Below are 24,102 nucleotides of genomic sequence, written 5' to 3'. Positions count from 1 at the left end.
ACAATTACAAGGCAAAGCCTTCCCAGAAGAAGTAATTAATTGCAAAATGAAGTGACTGGGGTTTTCCCCTTTCTCTTTAAGCTTCCACAAGAGGCTAAGCCGTACTTCAAAACACTGCAACATATGAGCTTCAGAAAGCAGAAGAGAAAAAAAAAAAAGATTTCTGGACAACCAGTCTGTATAAAATACCTGGGGCAATTCTTGGCACCAAAAACGTGTTCACTGTAAGTTAAACTGACTTTATGTGATTATTGAAAATGTCTTCTATGCCATCTTCACAAATACTCACTATCCCCAAACAAACTAGGTTTGTCAACTTCAAGGTCGAAACAGTGCCAAAAAAAGAGAACATTTCTCTGGGTGGGGGAAATTTATGGCTTCATCTGCGAGTCATTTGTAATAAATTATCTAAAAATATATGCTTTTAAGAGTTTGGGCCAGTTTCAAAATGTGAAAAAGTTAAATTTATCAAAGCTATCTTTTTTGTGTTGTTGTTCTTGTTTGAAAGATAATTGTGAACTAAGTGATAGAGAGTGTCATTGAATGCCAAGGGAATTAGGGAACCGTGGGAAGCAAGGCTTCTGATGAGAAGATCATGCTCCAGTTCTAGGGTGCAGAGGTGCCATTCTTTAAGCTGTTCAGCCGCAGATCCAACCTGTGTTCACTAAGCCCTGGGGTGGCATACAGTCTATACGGGGCACTGGAAGTACCAGTAACCACTGGTCAGGTTCCCACTGGAAAGACAAGACATACACTCAGACGTCAACCCAATGACACTGTCCAAAGTCAATAAAAATCCCGTAATGAGGAATCACAGTGTAGAATGTGATGCAGCCCTGAGGAGAGGCATAAGCAGGAAGTTCTGTGAGTTAGGGGAAGAAGAAAGCTCTGTGGTCTGCAAGCATCTGGAAGGCTTCATGGAAGAGGTGAGATCTTGGGCTGAAACTCAGTGGGAGTATAGCGTCAGGAGAGGTGTGAAAGAGGTGAGTTCCTGGGGCATAAGCAAGGGTTGCTGCTGCATAATGGGAGCAGGCAGGGATACATTTGGCACTCAGGAAACCCACTGGGGCATCTCTTAGTACTCCTGTGCTATGGCCTCATAAAACATGGCAGCTGGGGGCCCGGACTCCTCAGAGGAGAGGATAAGCATGTTTCATTTGCTTGAGGGAACTAGTCTCACTTAGGTACAAAAGGAGTGAATGAGAATCTGGAGAAGTGTTCAGAAATCCCGCTGTTGTATGGGCGCACTGCAGACATTTAATGAAGCTCAAGAAATTCATAATTCTTTTTTGCGGTGTATCGGCTGAGACAGCCTATTACAAGTGCAGTTGCCTTGGCTCAGCTGAAATGTGACCGAGTCTAAGTTCCGTGAATGCATCTTGCAGTTCAGAACTTGACTATACTAAGTGTAGGTTAGAGATACTACCCATGTTCCTCACCCTGAGGACTTGGTGGTTCAGGAAACTACTTCATGCTACAAGAACTTGTGGTTTTCTAAGAGCTTCCTCTGGCAAGCTCACATGCTTGGACTGATGTCAGGTAGGCTATAAATGCTGGGGAATTAATATCCTCAGAGCAGTTCTCATCTAATGGGAATTAGTGCTTGAAACAGCCCAGATTTCTCAGTTCTTCAGTCATCTCTGAGATGTGTACCACACTGCCCCCTGGAGGCTGAAACCCAGTCTCCCACAAAGGTGTTCTCTTGGCTCCAGCTTCATGCCTGTCCCCATTCTCCATCCCCCTACAAATATTTCCTGGGATCTTATTCCAAGTCTCTTTGCAATAAATCTTTGGGTCAGGGTCTGCTTCTGGGGGAACCCAAATGAAGACAGACAGTTTGAACCTCAGGACTTTCATATTCCCATGAATGTTCTCCGCCGAGATGAAGTTCCTGTAAAAGGCTATTTACCTGTGGTGCCGCTTGGCAGGTTCAGAGCACACTCCTCTGGAAAATGTTTCAACCACTGTAACTCATGTTTATGAATACGGTTAGTCAGGATAAAATTTTTTTTTTTCTTTTGACTCTGGTCTGAATAATCATGAGTGGTATTGCAAACAGAATGTTTTAGCAGAAGAAAATCAAGAAAATTAGGGAAATCACAATCATTCCCGAAGTGGTGGGAAGCTCTTCTGCAAGTCACTGATTCAGCAAGTATTTATCAAGTCTTGTTTATGCACAGGGCACTGTGTGGTGCCAAGATCATTGTAATTGTAAATTTGATTTTCGAGAATGCATCCCATAGTCATGAAAGCCAGGAGGATATTCATGTTGGTTAACTAAAAAGGAATGAAACAGATTTGTAAGGACACAACTTGCTCAGATACTGTCTATGGAATCAGGATCTAGGGAGGAATTCCTTCCTGTTTTTTTGAGTGAAGATAAGCAATTGCCAAAGAAGTGCATATCCAGATCCCTGAGGTGGCTGGTTAGTGGGCGCTAACATTCATTAGGTTTTGTGAAATGCGACACAGTTTTTAAAAAATAAATCACTCTATTTCATATTCCACCTCATATAGTCTTTAGCTTTTTCTAATTGCTTTCCGTAAGCTTGTTTTGTCTCCACAACACAATTGTGAGATGTGTAGTATCATCCCACTATATTGTATAACTATAAAGACACAGAAGTTCACCCACTTATTAATGTTACAAGTGTTCACTGCATGATTTTTGTGTCCCAGGCACTGCCTTCTGGGCACTGATGCCCACTCACTACCACAACCCCCATCTCCCCTTGCCATGAAAAAGCAATAGAGAACACATGGTCTCAACTTACAGGGAGTTTCTGGTTCATTTGCAGAAACAGGCAAAGAAAGAGGAATTTTCAAAATGATATGGTAAGTGCTAAGAAAGAAGAGAGTATGGGGTGGAGGAATTCCAGTTCATTCAGATTTGGGAAGGCTGAGAGAACAAGTGGGGTCAGGGACAAACCCAGAGTATGTGTCATCTAAACCTCATGTGTATGTGCTTTAAGGACTTAGCTAGATAGAGGGCACTGGAGGCTGAAGGGAAAACACAAGCAAGCATCTAGACATGGAGGAGAGCATGGGGTGTTTGGGAACTAGGAGTGTTCAATAGAGCTGGAGTGTAGAGTCTGCTCAGGGCTGGCAAAAGAAAGGAAGTGAGTCAGAACATGAAGAGCTTGAATGCTCTGCTCCACAGTATAGACCGTTTTGGAAGGGTAACTGGGAGAGATTGAAATTTCTTTAACAGATTAGTAAAAAAATCAGATTTTCACTTTAGTTTGCTTTGACTGCTCCATGGAAACTGAATTGTGGGAGAAAAAGACTGGAAGGCAGGAGATCATTTAGGAGGTAGTAAGTGGCCTTGAAGGATCAGGTGATAGAGTGATTGGGCTGGCATCAGCGGAAATGGAGAGATGTCGGTAGAAGTGTTAAGAGGGGAAGAGAGGCTACATGTAAGGACGTGTGTGTGTGTGGGGGGGGGCGCATGGAAAGTAAGTGCACTTCATGCAGAAGGGGGTGCTGGGCTGAGGAAGGAGACATGACTTAGCCTAGCTTCAGGGGTGACTAGAAATTTCATTCCTTTTGTTGTTTCTTACGCTTGAAACTCTTTTCTACAAGATCTGATCACGTGTGACAAAGCTCAGCAAACTCTCTCTTTTGGTCTGAATCTGCTGACAAGGCAAAACAGACACTTCAGCTTCTTGTTCTTTATCTCATGGTTGATTAACAGAGATTAAAACTCTGTGCTCTCAGAAGTTTGCCATATTTGGGGAAAACAGCCATTTCCCGTTTTGAAGCCTAAAATTTATGTCTGCAGCTTGCAAAACCACAGTGTAAACCACCTCATTTGCAAACGTGTATAAAAGCTGAGTTGCTCCAAAGATATTTAGACTAGGGTTGATACTGCTTGCGATAGTCTCCATCATATTTGTTTCTTAATTTGTCTGGTTTTTGTCTTACAGTTTGGTGCCATGACTCAGGATCAGACCTTGTCTTCAGATTCCCATTTACCCCAGCCAGGTAATAAGGCCCTTTGGAGTCTTTTGTGCTCCATTTCTGGCTGGAAACCCAGGGATCTAAAGGTGAGTCCTGGTCCTGGTCCTATATGTTCCAAACTTTTGTCTGTTGGAAGCATGGTAAGAATTTGATTTTGATTCTTTCTGAGTTCTTTAGTTGATTTCCAGTGGTGGAATTTTGGGGTGTGTGTGTGTGTGTGTTTATTGTTAGACCATTTGGCTATCTCTGTAAATGAATTAAATGGCTTATAGATATTTTGTCTCTATTGAATGAAAGATGATGGAAAATTGAGTTCATTACTCTTTTCTATTTGTTTATCCGTTTTTCTCCATTTTGAACTCAAATCCATTAAGAATTTGTACCCATTAGGAAGGAAAGAACTCTTTTTATATGAAAGTGAGTTTTGTATTTCTGGGTTTGCCCCTAATGTATGGACTGAAATTTTGGAATTGAAGCTATAACTTTTCTAGATCTAGACGTATGTTTATGTGTCTATAGGTATGTAATATTTTCCTGCCTCCAGATGGTATTACTAAATTAGATTACAAAATTTTTAAATAGAACTCTACTCTAATTCACAGAGCTAACTAAGATCTTAAATGGGACTATTCCTAAAAATTCTCAAGTATTGAAAAAATTAAATTTTGAATACTTTCAATGTACTCAAAATACTTTCTTATAGGCAGTTACTCAAATTCAAGTTTACATAATTGAGGTTACTTTGGCAAATGAGACTAATTTAATTTGTTGGTTTAGTAAGAACAGCTTTATCTTCTGAGTTGTCAGCATTAAGTGTAATACAAACATACATTTTTATTTTACTTGGGCATGTTTCTCCTCAACTTGTAAAGGTGTGCTGATTTAATATGCTGTCATTTCAGTTACTATATTTTAAGATTATAAAAAATGTAAATTTGTATTTAGTCAAATTAAGTCATTATTTGGACAAACTTTATTTCAAAAATAATTTTGTTTTGTAGAATGTCAGCTTGAAGACAGTTTCCAAAATCATTTGGTAACTTAAAACCTTGGACTGATGCTAAATTGAGTTAATTCATGAATCATTAGATACCTAGATCAGATCTAAGTAGGATAAAATACTGAAGCATTAATTGCTAAATACAATTTCATTTTTATATACTTTTTGCCTCTTATTTTTATATAATACAGAAAGGCTATATATTTGGGTCTGTTAATGGACATGTTCATTTTTGCCACATTGAGACACTATATTATGAGGGATGTTCATGGCTATAAAAAATTATGAGATGTATATTTAAAAGCTCTGCTAGTCGGCTAGAAAATACTGGTATGTGAAAGACAGGTTACAGTTATTTACTAACAGGCACTCCTTCCTTGACCAGACTTTAGTCAGACTCCTACGAGTCTTCTTCTAGATGAGCCTTGACCTTGGCCTACTGAGCTCCATTTTAGCAAAGAATCCTAAGCTAGTTAATTGACAACTGCTCCCCTTTATATCTGATCATCCTTGATATCTGATTAAGCTCCTCATCCCCTGCCCTGGATATCTAAGTCCCTGGCCTGCTTTTGGTAAGAATCTTGTTAAGCTAGTTTAGGAAGAATCTCCTTACTTTGGTATCTAAACAAGTTCCTCTCAATAATTTTCTATCCACTCACCCCCTCACTCAGCTCCTTGGCTGCGATCTCCAGTTGTCTGTGTTGTGTAGAATGGGACTCAGGGCTACACTGAAGCCTCTCTCCCCTACTGCAGTAGCTCTAATAAGATCTGCCTCGCCATTTTGACACATGCCCTGGAAATACTTCTTCTCTTACACCACCTCCTAGTTCTCTATGCAATAGAAGTGGCTGTAGTGAAAACTTAGAATCAATATATGTGAATGAGGCTCTATTAGGAGTGAGAGCAGCAGAGAGGAACAACTTTGCATGCAAAGTGTGCAGGAGGTATTTTGTTAAGGAAAACAAGAGAAGCTTTGTTCCAAAGTAAAACAACTCATACCGAAATGAGAGAGAGAGAGAGAAGTGTATGATAAAACTTGTCTGGATAGACAAAGTTGCAGATGGTTCACGGAACAGGAATTTTACTTCTTGTAGTCAAAGCTGGCTGAGGTTTACGAGTTTGTTTATAAGATTTTTAGTAAGAGTGTTAGTACCAAATATGCTGTTTCAAAACTAGCATTTGGTTTTCTCTCTGTTAAAATGACAATTTTTTCTTAGATTACTGGAATTCTCTTAATAAGTGCTTATAAAATACTTTTCTCTACGTTGAGAATAATCTGCCTAGAAAATAACTATTCAGGGTTTTATTAGAATAATTCCTATACTTGTTGATTTTGTCATATCTTTAGTTATTTGAGAAAACAAAGTCTTTTCACTTAAAAAGAACTTAAGATCTTTATAGTCACATACCTCCTATGTCTACTTTAAAATTTATATTGTCATTTTGGTTAACTAGATAACCAACTCTTATTTCTTAGTAATCCATGATCCTATTTAATCAAGTGTTCAAACTTGACTGCTTTTTATATTTTACCTTCCAGAAATCAAATCCTAAATATCTTTTGCCAAGGAAATTGTCAAGGAAAAAAAAAAAAGTTAAGTCTGGACCTAAGTAAGGAAAGACATTATTGAATAAGACTATTACAGAGAGATCTCAAAGCCCGAGCCAAAACAGTTTCAGGCAAGGGGAGTGGGAGCAAAGCTTCTGTAAGCAAAGACCCTGGGATAGGTGTCTGTGGAAAGCACAAGAACGATGTCATGGGAGGGGCCTTGGAACTTAATGAACTGCATCAAATATTGTACTAATAGAAAAGTTGAGGCAGAAAAGTTGGTTTGTGCTCAGGCACATGGGCTTGGGATTCTGGGTCTCGGATGAAGTAAACAAGCTAAAGTGTACCTAGAGTTGAGACCTAGTGGTCTTCAGCAAAGCAGCCTAAACTCGTGTGAAGCACAAAGTTTCATCAGCCTTGTCAGTCCCTCTCCTTGTTCAAGGCAGGCTCAGAGAGACTCTCCATGAATAATTCAGAGATAAGGAATAACTCAAACAGGAGATGGTTGAGTGAAACAGACCACAGGGTCAGCATTTTCTCAGTGATATCTCTAGTAGAAGGCTAGTTTACCATCTGTTTGGTGTGCAGGTGAAGGTCAGTTGTTTCAGTGTCCTTCAATGGGATGCCTAAAATGAAAAAGATAAATGTTAATATAAAGGAATATATTAAAGTAAAGAGCCAGAAGTTGAACCCTAAGACTATCCAGCCCAGTGAAATCTAGGAGATCAGTGGATGAAATAGTTTGATTGTGCAGCACAGTTCCCTGAGTTGTAACAGATCCAAATCCAATTTATAAGTAGATATCAACACTAATTTATCCATAGTGGGAAAGGAAGCTAATTAGTGTCTATCAGACAAGACAAAGTTTGCATATCGACCAGTTACCTGCAATTTACAGAGGTGCAAAAGAGCTCAAAGACAATGAATAGGGTCAGAATCTGATGATCCAGAAGAGCATGCTTAGTTTCCCATTGAAACACAAAATGCTCTTACAGTCCCTTTTCCCCTTTTGATCAAAGACAATCTCAAAGAAAGATTATTCTTGATCACAAAACAAGGCTGGTCTCATTAGACATGACCTGTTTGTTTACACAGATGCAGCAAGAAGGACAAGTCAACACATGAGTCTTCTATTTGCTTTGCTGGACATTTTCATAAAGAACCTCAGATTGGACTTTTCAAAGCCTCTTGAAGATAGGAAGCCAGGCCGAAACTTCACCATCATTTTTCACCTGCATTACCTAGTGATTTGGTGGGAAGTCCTCTCTTCCTGAGGTCCCCAGAATATCCTAAGATTGCTGAGCCTGCCTTGCTCACCTATAAGGCTGGGAACCCTGTAAAGCCGGTTACCAGGCCAGCTTCCCTAAGAGGGACTTTGTAAGCATTGGCCCCATAAAGTCTACCTTAATTCCTAAAAAGTGCCTGGTCACATCTGATGAAACGAGCATCCTTCTCAACTATGACATTCTAGGCAATGCCAGCCTTGATTGCATAACCAGTGTTTCCAATTCTGTCCTATTAACAAGGTGGACAGACTCCTACTGAATCTATGCAAATAACTAGGGTGCCACGAAAACAGGAATCCTCAATAAGAGTTCCCCAAATTTCACAGGGTGAGTCAGGGCAGAAAAGAACAATGTTTCATTTCTGCTTTACAAGAGCACAGTCTAATAAATTGTTATGAGGGATACATAGCTTGAGAGAAAAGAGAGAGTGGTTCCTTACATCCAGAAAACAGAGCATTAAGGCATCAGCGCTGTTCCAAGCAAAGCCCATGTCCATCTAGTTTATTCAGTTCATTCAGTGCTTTGTAATTAATTCTTGTTCCACTTGATCTGGGGTTAGTAGTCTCATGAACACATCTGCTTCTTGACTAGAAGTCTGGGACTCCTGACTCAGTCCGCTGGTATGATCTCATAATTATTGAAGCAATGCCATCAGCAGTCTGTACCCAAGAGGACCTGGCATGGTCCACTTCCATGGGTTTCTAGGATAGTCCTTTTTTTGTTAAAGACAAAGCACTCAGCTTTTGCAAAGTCTCTTCGGGAAGCATCAGAGTAAAACACAAAACCACCTGTAAATGACAGAAAATTTAAAATAGCCACAGTTAATGTATTTTTTATAATTTTCAAAGGTGAAAGATCTGATCAGAGTTCACTATTAAAATAGTACAATTGATAAGAAAACATGATTGTTCATGTGACACTTAAAAAAGTCAGTTCAAAAAGTTTTAGACAAAACATGCCAAACAGAATGATGAATGCTATTTTCAAAGAACACTGGATATTATATCTAATTTGTGGAAATGGATAAGCATAATCTTTACAGAGAAAAAAAATATCAGATACAACATAACAACTCTGAGACATGATATGCCATGAACATTTCAAGCATATTGTTAGAATATACTTGTTACCAAGCAAAAAGTAAACTTAACCTGATTGAGTTTAGGAAGAATATACTTGAGTAAAATAAAAATGTATTCTTGCAAGGCTGATAACTCAAAAGGTGTAACTGTATTTATTAAACCAACAACATTAAAATAGTCTCATTTGTCAAAGGTGTACCTAAATCATGTGACCTTGAATTTTAAAAAACATTTTGGTAAGTTTCTATAAGAATACTTTTTCCCCCATATTGAATATATTAGAGATTTAATTGTCTTAATTTCTGGGAATTTCAGGAATATTAAAATTATATAAACTCTTATTTACCTCTTAGCCAATCCAAAAAGAGCTCCTTTAAGGGATTTTAGAGTTTAATGTGGTAATAATATTTGGAGGTAGGAAAATACTACACATGTGTAATAGAACATACATACATACATATACACATATAGATAGACACAAAGAGCTTCTAGCTTTAATTTTTAATTAAAAAATCTTAACCCTTGTTCAGGCATAAACACAAAAACTTAAAACTCACTGGTTCATAGAAAAGAGCTGACTCTACTCCTTGCCTCACTTTTATATTTTTACAAAGATTGTATTTTTGGCAGATGGGGCAAATTGAAGTAACTTGCTCAATGCAAGAGCTGAAGGAGTTTCCTCAGTATTTGTGGAGGAGACCCTTAAGATGTTCTTTGCCCTGACGTGTAATTCTATGGAGGCTGTGGACTACATTTTGGGAGAGGGACGGAGGAGAAACCAAGTGGCCATCTGGTGTTTCCAAAGTCCATCTGAGTGGAGTAAACATGCAACCTGTTTCCAATTAGCTTTTTCAGCCACAGGCTTTTGCTCTTGGTGTCACTGAGCTCCTCAGGGCCCCAACAGTGTGGGGGGACTTAAGCCTCAGGTGTCTACAGGGAGTTGAGGAGCCTGAGTGAGAAAGGGAAGGCCTGGCAGGGGTGGATAGTGGAGAGGAGGAGGTAGAGGTGTTGAAGGGGGAAGAACAAAGGATTCTAGGGAGCTGAAGGGAAAGTTGAGGATGGAAAAAAGGAGGCGGAAGTTAGGGGATGGTGATGGGAAGGCATAGGTCTTAGAAGACACTGAGGAAGGGAACTGGTCGTTGAAGGAAGCAGTGGTCTCTGGAAGTTTTTGTGGAACAGATATTGTTCTGTTTCTTTGTGCCAAACAATAAAAGCAGTCCACTGTTTGGATGCAATATTGGAGTCATGGGATTCAAGATCCTTGCTCAGAATAAGCCAATTCACAAAGATCCTAAGTTCCCCAAAGAAGCCATTGAAATTTTAAGTTTTTTTTTTCCTAGGGAAATTTTGTCATTTCGAAGAGATTGGGTGAAATCGGTGTGAATGCACATCCCCCACAGGGAAAAGTGTGTGGAACGATGGTTAGATTGACAGTTTCCCATGATAATGAAAGGAATACCTGTTGGTTCTAAGGATCTTAACCCAAGATGTCATATCCCAGGAGAGAGTCAGAGGCTTTACTCACACCCAGGAAAGCCAGAAGAAGGCAGAGAAATAGAAGGAAAGAAAAAGACAAAAATGAAGAATAAAGCCAAATCTTTACCATGCTACAACAAACACGTTTGGAACACTGTACCAGGAGTTAGACTCACTGCTGTGGATCCTGACTTCCCAGCCAGGAAAGGACCCAGCATCTGCTAAGATGGCATTGACCCCTGGGTGAAGAAAGCAACGTCCTGGGGGCAGAGTTACAGCATCATCACTGTCAAAGAAAAAAAAATGCAATCTGGACATTAGTATGAAGAATTTCTTTAAGGGGATTATTGCAATAGGAGGAGAAGAGTATCATAATAGGAAGATGCTTGAAGACTAAGTCAGAAATGTCTCAAGGGAGGGATGGGTGGGCAAAGTTTTTAAATGCAGAGATGCCTGGGATAGGTGGCTATGGAGAGTAGGAGGAGGGGAGATGAAAGCTGGTGTGGGAGGGGGTTCTTGAAACTTAACCTTCATCAAATATTGTACTAACAGGGAAGACAAGGCAGGAAGTATTGGTTTGTGGTTAAGCACATGGGGCGGGGTCTGCACTTGAGACAAGCAAACAAGTTAAGGTACAGAAAATGTACATGGGTTTGAGGGCCTTGCCATCTTAAAGTTGTGTCAAGCTCAAAGTTTGATTAGCTTTGTCAGCACCTAAAATTGTTTTTGAGATTTCCCAAAGGGTTTCCGAAAAATCTCTTTTGTAAAAAGAGAAATGTTAGGAATAATGACAGTTATTTGATATGTTACTGATGATGAGTTACATGGGAAATATTCTCAGATCAGAAGAAATGCCTAGACTTCCCTAGGTTAAATTTGTATGGTTAAAATGTTATTAACATAAATATTGTTTTATTAATAATAAATATTAATAAATAAATAAATATTAATATATAATATAAAAATAAATAAATATTAATAAATTAATAAATATAATTAATTAATAATAAATAATAAATATTAACATAAACAATTGTGTTCTGTATGGGAAGGTTTTAGACAATGGTCAATGTTTTTGCTGTTCATGGTGTTTCTATTTATCAGAGTCTTGATGTTGCTTAGCCTATAAGACAAAAGCAGTATTGTATTAGCACTCATAATTTCAGTTATTTTTAAAAAACATTAACTTGGTTGCAACCTTACTTTTTAACTCAAATCTAGTGTACTTCAGGCAGTAGTGTTATACTGGGGATTCACATCATTTATCTATCGATTTTATTAATCTATTGATGTTTAGAAACTACTTTAGATGTATTGAATCTATTTACTTGATAATCTTGATATATTCTTGGTATATTCTAACTTTGGCCTAGGTATATATGGTATCTAACGTTTCAGGATTTTTATAGGGTATATTTTCTTTGTGAAGTTTATCTATTTTCATAAATTAGATGTAATCTCTACTCTTCTTTGAAAATAGGCATAAATCTTTGTGCTTACACATATTTTGTCAAAAACTTTTTTGGATTGACTTTGTTTTGTTTTGCATGCCACGGAAACAATCAGAAATGCTTGTCAATTGCATTAGTCTTGTACTGAACCCTCTTCGGATCATTCTCTTTTGAAAAATATCAACAGTGAGCAAACAATAGACATTTCCAGTCTTTTGTCATCTACAGAGAGCTTGTATGTTTTGTTTTACTCCTGATGCTTCCATGAAATCACCTGGAATTGGTTATAAGGCAGAGTGTTCCATCTTCAACAAATATTCTCAGATCAGATCCCTGTCTAAGAGCCTGGTGAAGTGGTCCTCTTGGGTACAGACCGCTGATGGCATTGCTTCAATAATTATGAGATCATACCAGTGGACTGAGTCAGGAGTCCCAGACTTCTAGTCAAGAAGCAGATGTGTTCATGAGACTACTAACCCCAGATCAAGTGGAACAAGAATTAATTACAAAGCACTGAATAAACTAGATGGACATGGGCTTTGCTTGGAACAGCGCTGATGCCTTAATGCTCTGTTTTCTGGATGTAAGGAACCACTCTCTCTTTTCTCTCAAGCTATGTATCCCTCATAACAATTTATTAGACTGTGCTCTTGTAAAGCAGAAATGAAACATTGTTCTTTTCTGCTCTGACTCACCCTGTGAAATTTGGGGAACTCTTATTGAGGATTCCTGTTTTCGTGGCACCCTAGTTATTTGCATAGATTCAGTAGGAGTCTGTCCACCTTGTTAATAGGACAGAATTGGAAACACTGGTTATGCAATCAAGGCTGGCATTGCCTAGAATGTCATAGTTGAGAAGGATGCTCGTTTCATCAGATGTGACCAGGCACTTTTTAGGAATTAAGGTAGACTTTATGGGGCCAATGCTTACAAAGTCCCTCTTAGGGAAGCTGGCCTGGTAACCGGCTTTACAGGGTTCCCAGCCTTATAGGTGAGCAAGGCAGGCTCAGCAATCTTAGGATATTCTGGGGACCTCAGGAAGAGAGGACTTCCCACCAAATCACTAGGTAATGCAGGTGAAAAATGATGGTGAAGTTTCGGCCTGGCTTCCTATCTTCAAGAGGCTTTGAAAAGTCCAATCTGAGGTTCTTTATGAAAATGTCCAGCAAAGCAAATAGAAGACTCATGTGTTGACTTGTCCTTCTTGCTGCATCTGTGTAAACAAACAGGTCATGTCTAATGAGACCAGCCTTGTTTTGTGATCAAGAATAATCTTTCTTTGAGACTGTCTTTGATCAAAAGGGGAAAAGGGACTGTAAGAGCATTTTGTGTTTCAATGGGAAACTAAGCATGCTCTTCTGGATCATCAGATTCTGACCCTATTCATTGTCTTTGAGCTCTTTTGCACCTCTGTAAATTGCAGGTAACTGGTCGATATGCAAACTTTGTCTTGTCTGGGCTTTCTCATTTCCTGTGGAAAAACCCTTTTGGTGTTTACTTCTAAATTTGATTGCATTTTCTCACCTTGCACAGCTTGTCAACCCTTACCAGATTTTCAGTTCTTCCAGTTTCCTTCAATATTTGGCTACAAACTAATCTTAGCCTCTAAACAAGCTTTCCATTTCTTCTGCCTCCTTCTTGACTTGGAGTTACTGAGAACTACAAATTGATTGCCAAGTTTTTATTGAGACTCTAAAGTTGCCTTGTAACTGGTTTTTGCCTTCAAGATCTGAAGAGTTATTGCAAGCTCAAGCCTAAGAACTTTTTATAAGACTAGAAGGACTCATCATCCCAGCTGACCATTCATGGTCCAGGTCTTTCCCCGGATAGGCCACTGTTTGGACTACCAAGCACATCTGGTGAAATTCTCAGGTCATCCATCCTTATTGGGGTAGTAACCAATGCTATGGACAACACCACCAATGCAATTGACATCTCAGCTTCAAAAAACTCAATGAGTGGTAAGAGACTGAATATACAAGCAAACAATGGCCAGACCACATACAAAAATAGAGCTCTGACCCACAGCCTCTATAGCAATTAGTCTAAGAAGACAAGTACAACCTGTTCAACATCAGTCCCAAATCAGGACCTGGTCAATAATTGCCAGCTTCTGTAATTTTTGCCCATACTTCTAACTTAGGATGAACGATAGAAAGCCAAATGTGTACTCCTAACCAAGCCTATAGGATGGCCCACTTCTAGTTAGTCCTCTAGCTTCTGCAAGCCAACAGCCTCCAATTAGGGCACACCTGAAGCCTTCCCTTTTCCCACTCTAGAGCTTTCCACTACTTTACCTGCATTTGAGTTTCTGCTCATCTCAGGTGCTGGTGGTAACTCTTGCTATAGCAAGCTCTGAATAAATAACATTTGTTTGTTTTCATTTCAGTGATCTTCATTTATTACCACAGCTTTGTCGGAGTTTCCATCAAGACACAGTTTGCACTGACCATCACCATGGCCTCCGGTTTTCAACCAGGTACCCAGAACCCATTGTGCCTTATTGCTCGCTGCTTGTCAAGTCCACAATGAGTGGTTAAGTCAGCACAGACCTGAACTCCACTCTCTTCCTGTTGAGTTCTTTGGTCATTTCTTCTGAGTTTGGTACCCAGGTTTTGTTATCAGTGCCCACCCATTTGTTTAGCATCATTGGTGGAATCAAGCCATTCTTTTCATCCCTTTTTTTTGCATTTGTGTGACTGCTCTGTGGAGTGCTGCCTAAAAGTGCTACCTGTCATAAGAAGGAGAATCATATGATAGAACACAGGCACATGCCTTCAAAGCCTATTGTTCATGGCAGCCTCACAGACCAATGAGTATACTGTTCTTACCACAACTGCCCATTTGGACAAACTTTGTTGTAAGTCACCAGTGAAACTGGATGAGGTTCTCTTTCCATATCAAGTTTTGGTCCTGAGGGCTTTTTTTTTTTTTTTCCTTTTTGATTCAGAGACAGCATTCTCTGTGGTATTCCGTGTGCCAGGAGGCACAGATTGTTGAGTCTGTGTTTGGAGGTGACCAATCATGAGTTTGGGGTTTGAGATGTGAGCTGCACAAACATTTCATTTCTCCCAGCACTGCCAGCTCTCATGGGATCATCTAAATCTCAGTTTTCTCCTGGGGAAACTGTTGCTTCATGTATCTACTCTCATGACAGTGCTTACTCTAGTACTTATCTTTCCAAATGACATTATTTTCCCAAGTATGATTTAAACCTTAAGTGGGCATTTGGGGTGAGGGGGGCATTTGACTTCCACAAAATTGTTCTTTTGAAAGGTTCCTTAGAAAAGAAAGGAATACAATTTCTCAGTTCACATGGGCAGCATTTTTTGGTTGGTATGCAGAGGGCTCCAAAGAAAGTTTAAATAAAGTATTACTTCATTAAAAGATTCTTTGACCAAAGCTATGAGGAATTTGACAAATTTAAGCAACAAAGTAATTTCCCTAGTAAGCTCTCTTCTTCCTTGTCCTTTAGGTACTTCCCTGTATCTTCTTCTCCCTCTTCCCTCTTATCCTTCAAATCTCTTTCCTTCCACAGCTCTGTCAAACCCTCTATCTGCTTCCCCTCATCCAGACCCTTTACCTTTCTCCAACTCTTCTAAAACCACCAAAGCCAGTTGCCTCTAAAAATGCATCCTTCCCATATGTTAGGTATGCAGGGAACTATGGAATCTAAACCTTGGATTCAAGCTGAATTAAGAGCTATAACGATTTCTCTAAACCTAGACAAGACCAGTAAATACTCATAAAAGAATTTAGAATTCTTTTTGGCGCATATGACCCAGAGTTACTTGACCTATATTAACTTGTACACATGTTGGTTGGAAGCTCAGATGCTGAATCCTATATGGCAAAACTGATTGGACCTACCCAGAATGGGACCTACAGGATCCCTCTTTCCACAATAAGCTTGAGAGTCAAAAAGGAGGTCCAAAAGTAGGGCAAAGTCTCCTGAACACCATACATGAAACATTTTTAATAAACATTGATTGGATCATCATTTAATCATGCAATAAAAGTAAAGATGAAACTATGGGATATTTTTTAGGATAGACTAAAACACATATCTTCCAAAAACATGTGGGTGTGAAAGAAGATGCTGATTGAACAGCAGCCCTTTCATCTTACTTTGTCAATGGAGCTGAACCTGAAACTGGGCACCTAATTCAAAGAAAGAAATTAGAATAGGAAATGTACCTGTTATCTGAACTAAAATACCCAACATAACATTTTGAAATGGCTTTAGGATAAAAATGAGACAATACTTAAACTTGTGGCCCTAAAGATCAAATAGCTAAGTAGATCACTTCCCAACCAGCCACCTATTGATAAGGACACTTGTAGATTTTGTAAAAAGAAGGGGCACTGGAAAAAATCGTCTCATCTTAACAAAAGAAAAAAACAAAACAAACAAACAAAAAACCCCTTCAATTTAGATCAATAAGGAAGGAAAATGCATTCAATATTCTGGATTGCTTTTAAGCAAACAAAGTGAATTACAAATATAAATGGTCAACCTCACTAATTCCTGGTAGATAATGGGTACTACTCTTTCTATGTTAGATCCTACCACCATTACTCAAACTCTTCCTCAGAGAAAACATAGCACACAGGAGAAGGTATTTTAAATAATCCACAGCCCTTAACTGTAACCCTTATATCCTTGACTGAAAAACATTCCTTGTTTTGTTCTGTGATGCCATCCTTGCAGAGTTAATAAGTAGTTAATAAGTAGATATATATTTTGCAAATGGGCTTTGCAAATGCACATGAGAGGAACTATTTCATGGGATTTGAGAGGACTCCTCTATTCATAATCAAGTTGTTTTTGCTCTGGATATACGTTTACCTTCTACATAATATTTAATCCATTCCTCTGATAAGGATATTGACACCATACCTGACACTTTATGGGATAAAAATTCCAACATCGGAATTGGAATGGAATTGGAAGAGAACATATTAAAATTGAAATAGATCTTACCAACCCATCACCCAAACTTTCCCAATATTCTTTAAGGCCAAACAAAAAGGAAGAGCTCAAACCTATATTTAAAAACCATATATTCAAAGATCTTCTCATAGTCTGTAGTAGCCCTTGTAACACTCTTATCCTGCCAAAAAAGAAACCAAATGGATGAAGATATAAATTGTTCAAGACTTCAAGACCATCAACAAAATTCTTATCTTTTGTTTCTGTGTAGTATGTAATTCAGATAGCATACTGTCATCTATTATGCCTACAGTCACTTGCTTCACTGTAGTGGATCTTTGCTTTGCCTTTTTCAGCATGTCTCTAGACCAAGAGAGTCAACAGCTTTTTGCCTTCCACCAAGGAGGACAACAACATCCCTGGGCAGTCATGCCTCAGGGGTGCACTGAAACCATCTACTATTTTTCTCAGGTCATTAATCAGGATTTATAAGATCCAAATTTCCTTTGTGATTCAGTTCTGATATAATATCATATATAATATAATATAATTAATATAAATCTCTTACTTTGTTCAGGGAACAAGGAAGCTTGTAAAAAGGATCATTTGCTTATTGTCAGCCTTAACAGGAAAGGAACATGATGCTTCAAAAGATAAATTACAAATGTTCCACAATACAGTCCTTTATTTGGAAATGACCTAGCTAAGGAAGGGAAACACTCTCCTGATAGATTAAAGACTAACCAAACTTATTCTGGACCTCTTTCAAGGTGACAACTGGGAGGATTTCTAGGCTTAACTGGAAATTGAAGGCAATGGGTACCAAACTTTTCTGTGATTGCAACACTTCTTTATAAATTGTCTGAGTCTTCAGTAAGAGATTCTGATCTGGGAGCAGATACAACAGGTCTTCTGTAACCTAAAGAAGGCCCTATAATAACCTCCTTCCTTAGGCACTCCTAACTACAAAAGCCATTTCATCAAATTGTGCACGAACAATTTGAACAAGCCCTTTGGGTTTCATCTCAATTTCATAGGAATCATCAAAAACCAGTTTCTTACTATTGACTCACCCTTGACCCAGTTGTAAAGGCTTTTACCCCTTGACTTCAGGTAATTAGTGTCATGGCAAAACTTGTCGATGCTTCTGCTGAACTAGTTCTAGGGTTTCTACTTAACCTCATGGGTCCTCATGCAACACAGACATTACTATTGACTGAGAACATGCAGCACTTTTCAGCCAACTGGTTAACTTCTTAAGAGATTCTGTTACTCTCTCCTCTCATATTACTCTTCATCCCTGAAACAACCTGAAACCTGCCACTCTCCTGCTTCTAAAAGAATGGTGACAAGATGATTGTCTTACTTCAGTTAGGGATCTTTTTGTACTTTGCCGATGTGCAATGTATTAGAGATCCCATTGAGAAATCTGACCTAATATTATTTGCTGAGGGACTATTCCTCAACTGAGACGAGGTTATCAAGCAGGATAAGCTATCAGTGACTTAAGAAGATTGTTCTTTAGAATATAGTCCTTCACCTCAAGTAAAATCAGCCCAGATGGCAAAACTTATTGCACTTCCTAGCGCTTTTCATCTGGCTAATGATCAGAAAATAGACGTATATACAGATAGCAGATCTGCTTTTGGAGTAGCACACGACTCTGGGATCCTTTAATCATAACAAAGGGGGTTCTCAGCTCCTCTGGTATCCTCCTAAAAATGGACAACAAGTTAAGGAAATTTTAGATTCCTAGAGGGATGGCTGTTACAAAGATTGAAGCTCATGTAAAAAAGAGATAAAACAGAAGCTAAAGAAAATGCTCTAGCAGATCATTATGCTAAAAATGCTGCCTTAACCAAGGTTATGATCCTACCTAAACTGTCAAAGGATATATCTCTGGAGGGTTTCCAAGAGGCCATTAAAAATATCAATATATAGTGTCTGATTTTGAAAAGGAAGGATCTGGTTGCATCTTTCACTCAGATAATCTCTGGCACTCTCAAGATGGCCACCTGGTTAAATCAGATAAGTTCAAATGGATATTAATTAAATTTCTTCATGAAACTACTCATCATGGAATAAATGAATTGATCATTATCTGAACATTGGTGAGAAAACTTTAAAAAGACAGCTGAGGTTATTTTCAGGTCATGAGTCACCTGTCGACAACTCAATCCTGTAAAAATGGTAAAGGGGAGACACAGCCAGGACCCTCAATGGCACTTTGAACACCTTCAGATGAATTTTAACTAGCTTCAACCTATATGGGATTTGAATATGGTTTAGTATATCTATATTCAGGATGAGCTGCAGCATTTCTTTGCTGAAAAGCTACAGGCCTTATGGTTACTAAAAAACTGCTTAATTTTTGTGTTTTCAACCTGGAGCATCTCAACTTTTATATCAAGTGATCAGGATGCACACTTAACTGACAACCTTGTGAGAAAATTCTGTAAGATGTTACCCTTACTTAAAAACTAGGGTTAGCCTGGTGATGGGTACGTACTGAATGGAGCACTGGGTGTTACATGCAAACAATGAATCATGGAACACTACATCAAAAACTAATGATGGAATGTATGGTGATTAACATAATAAAAAATTTAAAAAAATAAAAAAAACCCCAAACTATACTGTTCTTATCACCCACAATCTTCTGAAAAGGTTGAAAAGACTGGTGGAAATCCTTAAATTTAATTAATGAAACTTTCAGAAATCCTTGAGCTGTCTTGGCCAAAAGTACTCTCACTAGCAGCTCTTATGGCTATACAATTCACTCCTTTAGGGACACATCAGTTATACCCATATGAATTGGTAACTACAAGATCCACACATTTGAGAATTTTACCTCCAATATTAGATTCCACCCTACTGCATGGTGAAATGGCAAAAAATTCACGAGGACTCTTGTATGATACCCAGTTCTATCACCAATGGTTAAGATTACCACCCCAAAACATTTTTCTAAATCTTCATGATGTTCAACTAGGATATTTTTTCTATTGGAAGATACATCAGAGGAAAACCACTGCCATTGATCTCAGTGGAAGGAACTTTATCAGATACTATTAACACAAATAAAACAGTGAAATGCCAGGGAGTCAATGCTTGGTTTCATGTTTAACAGTTAAAGAAGCAATTAAGAATTCCACACAATTGGAAGGTTACTCTAATTGGGGATTTCAAATTGAGGATACTCAGAGATCTTGTAGACCAAGCGATCTTGGGAAGGATACAGCTCACAGAATACCTTTGGAATAAGCAGGTGGCTTCAGACAATGAATAGTTTCCGCCCAGAGTGTTGGACCAAGACCTGTCTGATTCCTGTTTTATCTGTCTGCTAATAATCATTATCCTTATGTCCTATAGACCCTTGGTTGTCACTCACACATAATGGCCTTTTCTTTCTTTTTTTCCTCTCCTTATGTAATTGTTAGGTCAGAACATATTCATTCTAATACCATCATTAGACTATCTCAAACAGTAGCCACTGCCTCAGTCTTATTGACAGCTGGATATGCCATCTATCACTGCATTCCATTATAAAACCTCTGGGCAATTCCAGTCTCACCAAATGGGACCATGAGGAATGGTCTAATGAGACTATACGGAATGATGTTTCTGTTTGCACCTACATGGAAAAATGACCTTAAACAAATAAACCTGTGACTTTATCAGTGTCTATGTGTGAAAAAGTACCAACTATTACAATGTATTAACCAGATCCTACATAATTTTAAACTTTATTTCCCACAATCTTCTCAGGGCAATGGACCAAATGCTTGCCAGAGGGATGAAATTAACAGGGATCCAAATATGTAACCCAAATGATATAAGGCCTTTGTTTTGACCTTGTGACATGTATAACTCATTTTTTCCCTAGATCTCATGTGTCCCTACTGGGTGCTACGTTGTTTACGACCAGGAAGCCTGACTCTGTTTCAGACTAATGCCTTTAAGAATAGTAGTCCAATATTTGTCTATAAGCAGAAACCCTAATTCTATAAATCACTGTGGCTAGAAATTCCAACTCAGACAAAAGCTTCAAAATGAAGCCACTTTTGATTATTCAGGACATGGCTGTAGGAATTACTGATTCATTGTTCATGATAATATTCCCGTTAGTGGGAATGACACAAATAGAAAAAGGTGTAAGAAACTTAGCACTAATTTGCAGAACTTATTAATGATACCATCTCTTGCTTAGATGGAACACAGATTAGTTTCAACTCATTGGTGTGATGGACAATTGCATTGCTATAAATTTCTTTTTGGCTAGTCATAGTGGCACTTGTGCTATTGCTAATAGTTCTTACTGTACTGGATTAACAAAGCAGTCAGGGTGGGACAGGCTATACATTGCTTTAGGGAGAAAGCTATTTGGCTTTCTAAAGTCAGTCCTCATGGCTGATGGTATTTGTTTTCTTGGCTTGGGTTGGGCAACTGGGATTTGTTTTGAAGCATTTTATAGGGATTGTTAATTGTTCTTGTTTTTGTCATCTGGCCATTATGCTGATCTGTTGCATTCCATCCAGAACCTTGAATGTTCTCACACAGCTGCTCTTTCATCGGATAATCCCAATGATGAAAGATCAGGAAGATCTTTCATATGGTTGACGATGGAGGCAACTAACAATCTCTGAGCAGTGAAGATCTGGATCACTAGCTTTCCCTGAATTGGTCGACTTATTGCAAGTAAGTTAATGGTTGAAATGAGGAACTAGGTGACTGAATATGCAAATAGGCAATGACCAGACTATCTATAAAAATAGAGTTCCACAGCCTCAGTAGCAATTAACCTGGTAAGCCAAATCACCATCTCTGCAGCAACTGCCCCAATGGTCAGATCTTGGTTAATAACTGCCTGCTTCCCAAATTTTTGTCTCTCACTTCCAATTTAAGACCAACTATAAAAAGCCAAAAATGCTCCCCTAATTAGTTACATAACACGCCCTAATTCTAGTTAGTCTCATTCTGACTTCTTCATGCCAACAGCTTCCTATCAGGGCATACCTAAAGTCCTTCTTCCCTTTTAGTCTACTATACAGCTCGCCCACTAATCTCCCTGCCTTGAGTCTCTGCCAAGTGTAAGTGATGGTGGCTGACTCCCATATGATAGCAAGTTCTGAATAAATAGTCTTTGCTCATTCTCATTTGGGTGGCCTTCATTTATTTCCACATCAGTACTGCTTAATCAAAAGATTTTCTTCCACCAGCCTCTTGGAATCCACTAAACCTGTGACTCACAAGGTCGACTCCTAGTTATTTGCTTTAATTCAATATTTTATATTAATATTTTCTCTTTTTCATTTCAGGTATCCCTGTTTAAGATGTCTGGACTTTAAGATTCTAAAACAATTGATCTTTGCTATAACCTCTCAACTGATGGTTCAACTTATTTTATAGGAACAACACCAACAAAAGTCCTAGAGAGATCCTGCCTTGTCTCACTCAGGAGGTTTCTGCTTTAGTTGTTCAGAAATCTATTATATTCCTTCATATTGAGCAAAAGGAGGGATTGACAATGTTGGACTTTACCTGAGCTTGGTATTCCTGGAAAACAGTGATGGTTAATAAATCCCCCCCATCTTTTGTGTTCCAGGAAAGGACTTACTGAAAAGAGGCATCACTCTTCTCCATACAATTTATATAAGACTCCCAGTCCATTCCTTCTCATGACTCCAATAAGAGTTGTGTGTCTAGGTGTCTGTGGACAATTAGTTTTTGACAAAGATGCCAAGACCATTCAATGGGAAAAGAATAGTGTTTTCAACAAATGACTCTGGGACAACTGGATATAGTCACATGCAGAAGAATGAAATTGGATCCTTATCTCACACTATATAAAAATTAACTCAAAATGGATAAAAAATCTAAGTGTAAGAGCTAAAACTATGGAATTCTTAGAAGAAAACAGAGGTAAATCTTCATGATTTCAGAAGTGGCAATGGGTTTTTAGATATGACCCCAAAACATAAGCAACAAGAGGAAAAACAGATAAATTGAGCTTCATCAAAATAAAGAAATAAAAGGCATTCAAATTGGCAAAGAAGAAGTCAAACTCCCACTCTTCACAGATGACATGATACTTTATGTGGAAAGCCCATAAGACTCCACCCCAAAATTGCTAGAACTCATACAGAAATTCAGCAATGTAGGAGGATACAAAATCAATGCACAGAAATCAGCTGCATTTCTATACACTAGCAACGTGAATGAAGAAAGAAATTAAGGACTCAATCCCATTTACAATTGCACCAAAAACCATAAGATACCTAGGAATAAACCTAACCAAAGAAGTAAAGGATATGTACTCTAAAAACTACAAAACATTTAGGAAAGAAATTGAGGAAGACACAAGGAAATGGAAAAACATTCTATGCTCATGAATTGGAAGAATAAATTTTGTTAAAATGTCTATACTACCCGGAGCAATCTACAAATTCAATGCAATCCCTATCAAAATATCATCAAGGTTTTTCACAGAGCTGGAACAAACAATCCTAAAATTTGTATGGAACCAGAAAAGACTCCAGATAGCCAGGGGAATGTTAAAAAAGAAAACCAAAGCTGGGGGCATCACAATGCCTGACTATATTAGAAAGCTGTGATGATCAAGACAGCATGGTACTGGCACAAAAACAGACACGTAGATCAATGGAACAGAATACAGAGCCCAGAAATGGACCCTCAACTCTATGGTCAACTAATCTTTGACAAAGCAGGAAAGAATATCCAATATCCAATAAATGGTGCTGAGAAAATTGGACAGCCACATGCAGAAGAATGAAACTGGACCATTATCTTAAACCATACACAAAGATAAACTCAAAATGGATGAAAGACCTAAATGTGAGACAGGAATCCATAAAAGTCCTAGAGGAGAACATAAGCAGCAACCTCTTCAACCTCGGCTGCGGCAACTTCTTGCAAGACATGTCTATAAAAGCAAAGGAAACAAAAGCAAAAATGAACTATTGGGACCTTGTCAAGATAAAAAGCTTCTGCACAACAAAGGAAACAGTCAACAAAACTAAAAGGCAACCTACATAATTGGAGAAGATATTTGCAAATGACATATCGGATAAAGGGCTGGCATCTGAGATCTATAAAGAACTTATCAAACTCAACACCCAAAAAACAAATAATCCAGTCAAGAAATCAGCAGAAGACATGAACAGATATTTCTCCAAAGAAGACATACAAATAGTCAACAGACATATGAAAAAATGCTCCTAATATCATTAGGGACTGCTAATGCTCCTAATGTCATTAGGGAAATACAAATTAAATCCACAATGAGATACCACTTTACACCAGTTAGAATGGCTAAAATTAACAAGACAGAGAACAACAAATGTT

At 38.4% G+C, this 24,102-nt stretch overlaps 1 long non-coding RNA gene across 6 annotated transcripts in view; it reads left to right on the top strand.

The window, feature by feature from the left end:
* The window catches only part of LOC118542441 (uncharacterized), a 52,895-nt gene extending 29,449 nt beyond the window's left edge, over positions 1–23,446 (top strand). For 5 of the 6 annotated variants that reach the window (XR_013447695.1, XR_004920595.2, XR_013447694.1 and 2 more), the window contains 5 exons: positions 82–224; positions 3,927–4,046; positions 14,194–14,283; positions 21,276–21,435; positions 22,056–23,446. This is a non-coding gene — a long non-coding RNA (uncharacterized LOC118542441). The remainder of the gene's footprint in view (positions 1–81; positions 225–3,926; positions 4,047–14,193; positions 14,284–21,275; positions 21,436–22,055) is intronic. The other variant, XR_013447696.1, reaches the window with a different exon arrangement.
* The last annotated feature ends 656 nt before the right edge of the window (positions 23,447–24,102 follow it).

The sequence above is a fragment of the Halichoerus grypus genome, chromosome 5 (genome assembly GCF_964656455.1).
Source record: "Halichoerus grypus chromosome 5, mHalGry1.hap1.1, whole genome shotgun sequence".
In the NCBI taxonomy this organism is placed as follows: domain Eukaryota; kingdom Metazoa; phylum Chordata; class Mammalia; order Carnivora; family Phocidae; genus Halichoerus; species Halichoerus grypus.
Note: the sequence above shows the minus strand (reverse complement) of the source record. Positions and strands in the feature narration are given on the sequence as shown.